Here is an 8,571-nt window from a genome sequence, read left to right on the forward strand (position 1 = left end):
GAATCCTGACATGGAAGTGTATATGCTGTAAGATTTCATCTACATAAAGCTCCAAAACAGGCTCATCGTGGTGTTAGGAGACAGGGTTGCATTTAGCCTTGGGGTCACTGGAAGGAATCAAGAAGGGAGCTGTCAGGGTGCTGCTAACACTTTGTTTCTTTCTTTCTTTCTTTTTTTTTTTGAGACAGTCTCACTCTGTTGCCCTGGCTAGAGTGCTGTGGTGTCAGCCTAGCTCACCGCAACCTCAAACTCCTGGACTCAAGCACTCCTTCTGCCTCAGTTTCCCAAGTAGCTGGGATTACAGGCATGCACCACCATGCCTGGCTAATTTTTTCTATATATTTTTAGTTGTTCAGCTAATTTCTTTCTATTTTTAGTAGAGATGGGGTCTCGCTCTTGCTCAGGCTGGTCTCAAACTCCTGAGCTCAAACAATCCGCCCGCCTTGACCTCCCAGAGTGCTAGGATTACAGGTGTGAGCCACTGTGCCCGGCCCTAAAACTTTGTTTCTTTATCTGGATTCAGGTTGGTTACATGGGTGTGTTCTCTGTGAAAATTCATTGAGCTGAGTACTTACACCCTCACGAGGTGCCTGGTGGTGTGACAGGTGTTCAATGGATTATTTCCCTCCGCCATGACCATCTCCATATTCCTGTCCTAGTGCAGGTCCAGGGCCCAACCCTGTTCCCATGCTTGCCTACCCCTTGCTCCTGGTGACTCAGTCTGACAGCCTGAAACTGATAGTGCCCTAGACAACCTGAGCACCCTAAAGTTAGGAACATGGTCTCTGCCTCTTCTCACCAGCCCCTCAGCTCCTATCATCAGGCTGGATACTCAGGTAGCGTCATTGAAGATCGCCTTGGCTGGGGCTGGGGGTGGAATGGGCATCTCAGTGCTGGGAGGAAGGAGATGGTGAAATCAGGCCCAGGGAAGGATTTGGCAAGGGGGCAGATCCTTGAGTGAGTTGAGGAAGTAGAGGATGGAGGGCTGGACAGGAGTGAGAAAGAGGAGTCTTAGCTATGTCTCTAACTGGTGGCAAGTTGGGAAGTCACTTCCCTGTGTGGGTCTCAGTTTCTGCATCTGTAAAATGGGGTGAACAAACCATGAAGAAAAAACTGATAACTATGACTACATTAAAGCGAGGAAGTTTTCATATCAGAAGCACCCAATTTTTCCATCAAAAGATATGGATCTCAACATATTAGGAATGGAAAAACCACTTTCCTTTGTAAGAAAGAAGCATACCTCAGTTTTATAGGCTTTCTGCTTTTATATTTATGTTTAGTGATACTACAAGTGGCAGTCATATTGCTCACACATTTTTAAATTATGAAAATACCAAGTCAAAAGAAAAAGTCCTGTGTAGACTACCTCTAGTCCCTACTGAGAACCATCGATCTTTGTGCTCTGAGATTGTGAGAGTGCAGGAGGAGGGAGAAGGGGAGGAGAGGAAGAGGGGGAAGCACAGCAGGGTAGAGATCAAGAGAGTATCCAGCCATCTGTCCACCCATCCATTCATCTGTCCATCTTGTTGTCTACTTATTCATCCATCCATCCCCTAATAGCCAATCTGTCTACCCTTCTGTCTGTTCATCTACCTGTCTGTCCAGTCATGATCTGTCAATCCATCCACCCATCCATCTATCCATTCATCCATTCTTCCATCTATCCATCCATCCTTCCATTTCCTACCAATCTGTCCATCTACCCTTCCATGTAGACATCTACATAACTGTCCATCTATTCATCTACCCACCCACCCACATACCCACTTGTCTGCCCATCCAGCACACACATTAACTGTCTACTGGTATCGGGTCCCCTGTTAAGCCAGGGGTGGGGGCTGCCCTGTCTCCACACAGGTCAGCCTGCAGAACGAGGCATGCCCACCAGCCTTCAGAGCGGGGTGGAAATAGTGTCCAGGATTGCGGAAGTTCCGTGGAGCAGGGGCCGACTTGCAGCCTGGGGGTCAGGGAAGGCGCTCTGTAAGAAAGCATGCTTGCGGTGGGCCTCAAAAGACAAAATAGGAATTAGACACGCCGAGAAGGGAGAAGGTGTTCTGGGAGGACAGCTGGAGCAAAAGCAGGGACCAGGGAACCAGAGTGGTGAGTCATTCAACTGGCTGGGGTGACAGCATTGTGCCAGCAGCCCATATAGCTGCCATGCCCCCCAGCTCTCTTGGGGCAAGGCACAGGCAGCCACCCCCAGCCCTGCCCCTAAGCATGGCTCCAGTGGACATAGAGGCATCTATACCAGCGCTACTCAGAATGTGGCCACGGACCACTGCCGGGCGGTGGATTCCATCCTGATTTGCAACAAGATAAACACATAAATTGCAAGTATTTAGGAACAGAGCACTTTAATAGAGTAATTTTATGTCTGTTGAATATAATAATAAAAAACTGGGCTTAAAATTTGTATATTTCCTTCACTTTGAATTTTCTAGTAATTCATTTTCTATTATAGTTTGCATATACATTAGTCCATGGCAGATTGAAAATAAAAAAGCAAAAGGGACCTTCACTCAGTTTTTTTATTAAGGGGTTGGGGGTTGTGAGGAGGGGTGCTCAGTTTCCTTGTTTGTTTTTGTTGAGACAGACTCTCACTCTGCCACCCTGGGTAGAGTGCTGTGGCGTCATCATAGCTCACTGCAACCTCCAACTCCTGGGCTCTAACTGATCCTTCTGCTTCAGCCTCCAGAATAGCTGAGACTACCAGGTGTGCGCCACAACGTCCGGCTGGTTTTTTTTTTTTTCCTTTTCGTTTTAGCAGAGACCGGGTCTCACTCTTGCTCAGGCTGGTCTCGAACTCCTGACCTCAAGCGATCCTCCCACCTTGGCCTCCCAGAGTGCTGGCATTATAGGTGTGAGCCACCACGCCCGGCCGACTCAGATAGTTTGAGAAGCACTGATATACAAGGCAGCTTACACCCACACATCCTACGCCAATGTGACTTCATGATCATTATCTCATGTCCCCGTGTGCCAGGCAGGGCAAGGACTATGGTCCCCATTTTATTGGGTCACTGGCGCAAGGTTCTCACAGATGGCAAATGGCAGGGCTGAGATTTGAACCCAGGGCTGTTGCATATCACACATCAGACGCCATATCAGACAGCTCCCTCTGAGCTCCTGCCACAGGTTCGGCTGAGCTGGGTGTGGGGCAGGGAGGGCACAAGAGAGAAAGAGAAGAAGCAGCTCCCAGACAGGGTGGGAGCTTGGGGCCAGGGCCTTTCTTTTGTACTAAGGGCACTGACGGAGGACAGGAAGACTTCCTGGGGAGGAAAGCCTGTGGGTCACCCCGGGCTTCCCCAGATGGCCCCAGAAGAACCAGGCATGGCCCCTGGGATCTCTGTTTGGAAACATGCAGGGGACTAGGTCCAGGCCCAGCCCACTTCAATCTTTCTTCATCGTCCTCCCTCTTCTTCTTCTGCCCCCATCCTTCCCCCACATCAGCCAGCCCATGAGCTCCCTGTGGCCAGGGCCTGTCCCATACAAAGCCCGCCCAAAGTTCAGGCAAAACCACCAGCCTCTGCCTGGCCCTTGCAGAAACCACAGCACCTTCAGACACATTTGTCCCTCCTGTCCCTGGATGAGACTAGATGAACAAGGGTTTTCATTACCCCGTGTCACTGATGAGGGAACAGGCTCAGAGAAGTGAAGTCACTTACTTGAGGTCACAGGGTAAGTAATCTAAGCCTGCAATTCCCAACCCTGTACTTTTTGACTAGTAAGGTTAAATAGCAGAGAAGGGGACGCCATTCATTCCCACAGGGCCCTGGGCTGCAGCCCGCCGTGGGGCTGGGGTTGGTGGGTGGTGCGCAGGGCCAGGTTGGGAGGAAGGCAGTGGGGTGTTGTGCAATCGGCAGAGTTATCTGCCCAGAAACCTCCCCGTCTGCAACACTCTGGCTGCTTCCTGCGCAGCCTTAAAACCTCATCCCAGGCCAGGAAGGGGAGGGAATGCCATGCAAGGGCAACAGGCCTTTTCCCCAGTCTGTTGGTTGACAGTTAACATGGAACTGTATTTTTGGCAAAATCTATTAAACCAAAAATGTTGGTACCCTTTGACCCATCAAGTTCACTTCTGGGAGTCTGTCCTATAAAAGTATTTCCATAAGTGTGCAGAGATGAACAAAGATAACCCTCATAGCACTGTTGATAATACTGAAAAACAGAATGGTTGAATAAATTTTGATAAATCCCTATAGTGAAATACTACGTAGCTGTGAACAGAACCTCATCTGTAAAATGGAGATTTCATAGTTTTTATAAGAATGAAGTGAATTAATATCTACAAAGTGCTTAGATAATAAATGCTAGCTATCATTATCTTTACAGGTGTGGAAATAGGGAAAGAGAGCTAAGATGCAATGCTATGCCGAGTGCAGTGTCTTGCACCTGTAGTCCCACCTACTCAGGAGGCCGAGGCAGGAGGATCACTTGAGTCCAGGAGCTCGAGGCTGCAGTGAGCTATGATCGCACCACTGCACTCCAGCCCTGGCAACAGAGCGAGACCTCATCTCTAAAAAACGTAAAAAATGCAATGATAACTAAAAAAGAAAGTTATTAGCAATACGTGAAGTGCAATACCACTTGAGTAAAAATTATTAACAATAAAGATTCACATATGAACAGAGAAGAAAAGTCTGGATATATAGGCACCAAACTGCTACATTGGTGGTCTTTGTGGGGGGAGGGGTGGGATAACAGAGACCTTCACTTTGTCAATTTCTATAAATTTTAATGTTTTATAATACCTGTGTATTGCTATTGTATTTAATGTTGTATAATACCTGTGTATTGCTTTTGAAACCAGGGAGAAAACCCTACAAAAAAATAAAGAAAATCAGAGGATGCACTAGAGTAGACGATGGTATAGGAATCCTTCCCCTCTTCTTTTTTTTTTTTTTTTTTTGTTTGAGACAGAGTTTTACTCTGCTGCCCAGGCTAGAGTGCGGTGGCGTCAGCCTAGCTCACAGCAACCTCAAACTCCTCCTTCCACTCTTCTTGAGGCTCCCAAAGTCCAGAGACTAACATTCTCCAAAAAATAGGAAAAGCCTCCCTTTTTCACTGACCAGACCAGAGTCTGCCCATGCGCAGACACAGGGGAAGGAGGAGGCACAGCCTCCCAGCCCGGCTTGCCTGCCACTCACGCTCTCACCCTGTAGGGCCCAAAGACTCCATGGGGCATTCCTTCTCTCTAGTATTCAAGACCAAGGGTCTGGCTCATCTGGGACCTGTGGATCACCTTGGGCAAGCCATTTGCCCTCCCTGGGCCTCAGCTGCCCTTCCTGTAACACGTGCAGAAGCAGCCCAGCCTCTTGCGTATGTTGCAAAGAGCCAGGGGAGGAGAGTGAGCTACCAGCATCACAGCAGTGCAGGGCACGAGGGTGAACCTGGAGGTGACGTTTCACCAAGACAAGCCCTTGTGCCAAGAGTCTGTCACTCTGTAAAAATGCCAATGGCCACTGTATACCAGGGAACAGTGTTTATTCACACTTCTGACGCCACGTGTGTGGTACCTTTCCCAGCACCACTTCTCCAGCTCTCCAAGCCCAGCTGGGTGTCCTGCAATTCAATTGCATCCTGACACTCTCTACCTGGAGTTAGCATCCAATTCCATAATTAAGGGCTCAGTCCCACAAGACTGCCTCCACTTCAGACGCCAGCTGCAAGTCCCAGGTTTCCACCTGTACTTCTAACGGACCAGTTCTAAGTCGGGGGCTCCCATGACCTCCTCCTCAGTTTCAATAATTCGCTAGAATGGCTCACAGAACTCAGTAAAACACTTTACTCACATTTACCAGCTTATGATAAAGGACACGACTCAGGGACAGCCAATGGAAGAGATGTGTAAGGCAAAGTGCGGGTGGTGCACAGAGCTCCCATGCCCTGTCCAGGAGCACCACCCTCCTAGCACCTTGATGTGCTCGCCAACCCAGATGCTCCCTGACCTCCCTTGTTTGGGGGTTTTTAATGGAGGTTTCATTACATAGGCAGGACTCATTAAATCATTGGTGATTAAACTCCATTTCTAACCCTCTCCGCTCTCCAAAGGTCAGGGTATGGGGCTGAAAAGTTTCAACCCTTTAATCACGCTTTAGTCTTTCTGGGGACCAACCCCCATTCTGAGGCTATCTAGGGGCCTCCAGCCGCCAGTTATCTTATCAGCATACAGGACACTCATCACTCTGGAGATACCCAGGGTTGCAGGATCTGTGTGCCAGGAACCAGAGACAAAGACCAAAAACACATTGTACGACCACCAGGTATTCCCGCGGGCTGCCAGGCCCTGCATGTTGATGATTGAGTCTATTCAATCCACCCAACCACCCTGTCAGACATTGAATGCAGCACACCAAGGCTCAGAGAGTTGTTTGTTTCTCTCATGTAGTTGAACATATGCTAGAGAGATTGGGACCGTTGCCCAGGTTATACAGTTAATGAGTAGAGTAGCCCAGATGTGAATCCAGTTGTGTCTGGTGTCATTCCCTGGGCTGCTTGGGGGAACTGAAAGCTGACCTGTCCCTTAGGCCTCCTTGCGAAAATATCATGTGTTAGGTGAATTTACTCAGGACTGAGCTGAATAGCAGGTATTAGGATCGAGGGGGCAGCTGGCACACAGTAGGCACTTTGTGAATGTTTTCTGAGTCAATGAAGGTAAGTCCAACCCCCTAAGCTCTTGGGGAGGGAATGTGAGGATTAGGGTCTCTCCAACTGCCCAGGACTCACACCTGTTACTTAGGAAGTTTGGTGTGTCAGACCAGAATGAGCTACAAGTCAGCAGGGGCAACAGGCCTCACGTTACTCAGAGGGTGAAACTGGGGCTCAGACCACCCAGCAGGTCATGTCAGTGACCAAGCCAGGTCTCCCTCCTCCCAGCTTTGGGCCCTCCACACTGCACCCCTGGAGTCTCATGACAGAGAGAGCCAGAAGAGGTAGAACAGGTACCACCATATCAGTCTGCCCATTTTACAGATGAGGAAACAGAGGGCCAGCAAGCAGATGTGCTCAGCAGCGCAGCCTCCTTTTTGGGGCCTGGAGGGCAACTGTGGCCACTCTAATGTGCCAGGGCAGGGTCTGTGAGTAGGCATCGTGAGTCAGTTCCCAGCGAGTAAAGGCAGTGCGTGGGAGGAGTGGAATGGGTACCGGGGCTGCCTCCACCCCAGATCCCTGTGTGCCCAGGGCTGGGTTGGGGGGATTAGGGTCAGATGCAGCCACATACAAGATTGTCAGACACAGCCTCCAGGGCTTCCTGACAAAAACATGGGGGCAGGGGGTAGACTGTGGTGCCCAGACTTGCCGCTATTGTGTGACCTTGGGCTCTGAGTATGACCCTTAAAAAACAAGGAAATGAATTGTATCATGGGCTTTGAGCACTGGTTTTCTCATCTTTAAAATGGGTTTGGTAATGGATGTTATATTTACCTCGTGCTAAAGATTGTTGCAAAGATGTGAGGGCCAGAGGTACCTGATAAATGTGGGTTTCCTTCTTCTGTCCCTCTCTTCCTGCTCCATCCCCACCCTGTCTTCTCTCCTCCCTTCCTGGGCAACACCTCTGAGGATGGTGTTAAAGAACCAGGAGCTGTGGGACATAGAAGATGGGGTGACAACCTCCACCAGAGGACTCAAGGATGGAAAAAGGCTCCTCAAACCGTCGCAACAGGTGGCAGTTGGCTTCTGCTCTGCCCAGCTCCTACCTGCCCCATCAGGGCATGAGGCCCCTGGACTGATATGGAAAGGGAACCCCAGGAGAGACAGGAGGCCTGTCTCTCACTCAGAGTCACACTGCTGCTGGGGCGAGTGTGGGACGAGAGCTGGTGTGACTCCCAGAGCTATCCAGCAGGGGCAGGCCCGGGGACTCTGGGGAGGGCAGAAGCTGACTATCTCCTATTTATTGGTGCCCTGGGAATATTCTCTTCCTTCCTGCCCTGTTGGGGGCCCCCTTCTCCAAGGTCAGCTTAGCCAACCTCAAAGAGGAAAAGCAGACATGAGCCGTCTTGCCCCAGAGTCTCAGAAGCAGGAATGATGGGTGGGGGGTGGGATGAGGTCGGTGAGGTGGGCACAGGCCGCCCCCAAGCTGACCTGGGAGGCCAGTGGGCAGCCAACACAGCCCCCTCTTGTGTGCTTGTCCCTGAATGCAGGGCACACACTCGCCCACGGCTGCTTCCGGACCTCTTCCCAGCCCTGCCCGACAGTCCTGGTAAGTCTATTTAGCCCCAGGTTACAGATGGGCAGAGTGAAGCCCAGAGGAGGACAGGGCTTGCCAAGGTCACCCGGGGCAAGTCAGAGGCAGCAGTGGAAACAGAAGCCAGCTTTGGTGTCAGGCTGCTGCCTCCAGGTTGTGTGACCTTGAGCCAGTGCCTTGATCTCCCTGGGCCTCTGTTTCCTCATCCATAAAATGGAGATAATATCCTTTCCCTCTCTGGTTAGCAGGAAGAAGGAAACACTACCAGAAAATCCCTGCACGGTGCCTGGCTTGCAGCAGATGCACAGCAAATCTCAGTTCCTCCCTCACCCATTCAAACAGGAACCAAAACCCTTTCTTTAGCCCTGACCAGGGAGTGAACTGCA

This window comes from Lemur catta, chromosome 2, assembly GCF_020740605.2.
Source record: "Lemur catta isolate mLemCat1 chromosome 2, mLemCat1.pri, whole genome shotgun sequence".
In the NCBI taxonomy this organism is placed as follows: Eukaryota; Metazoa; Chordata; class Mammalia; order Primates; family Lemuridae; genus Lemur; species Lemur catta.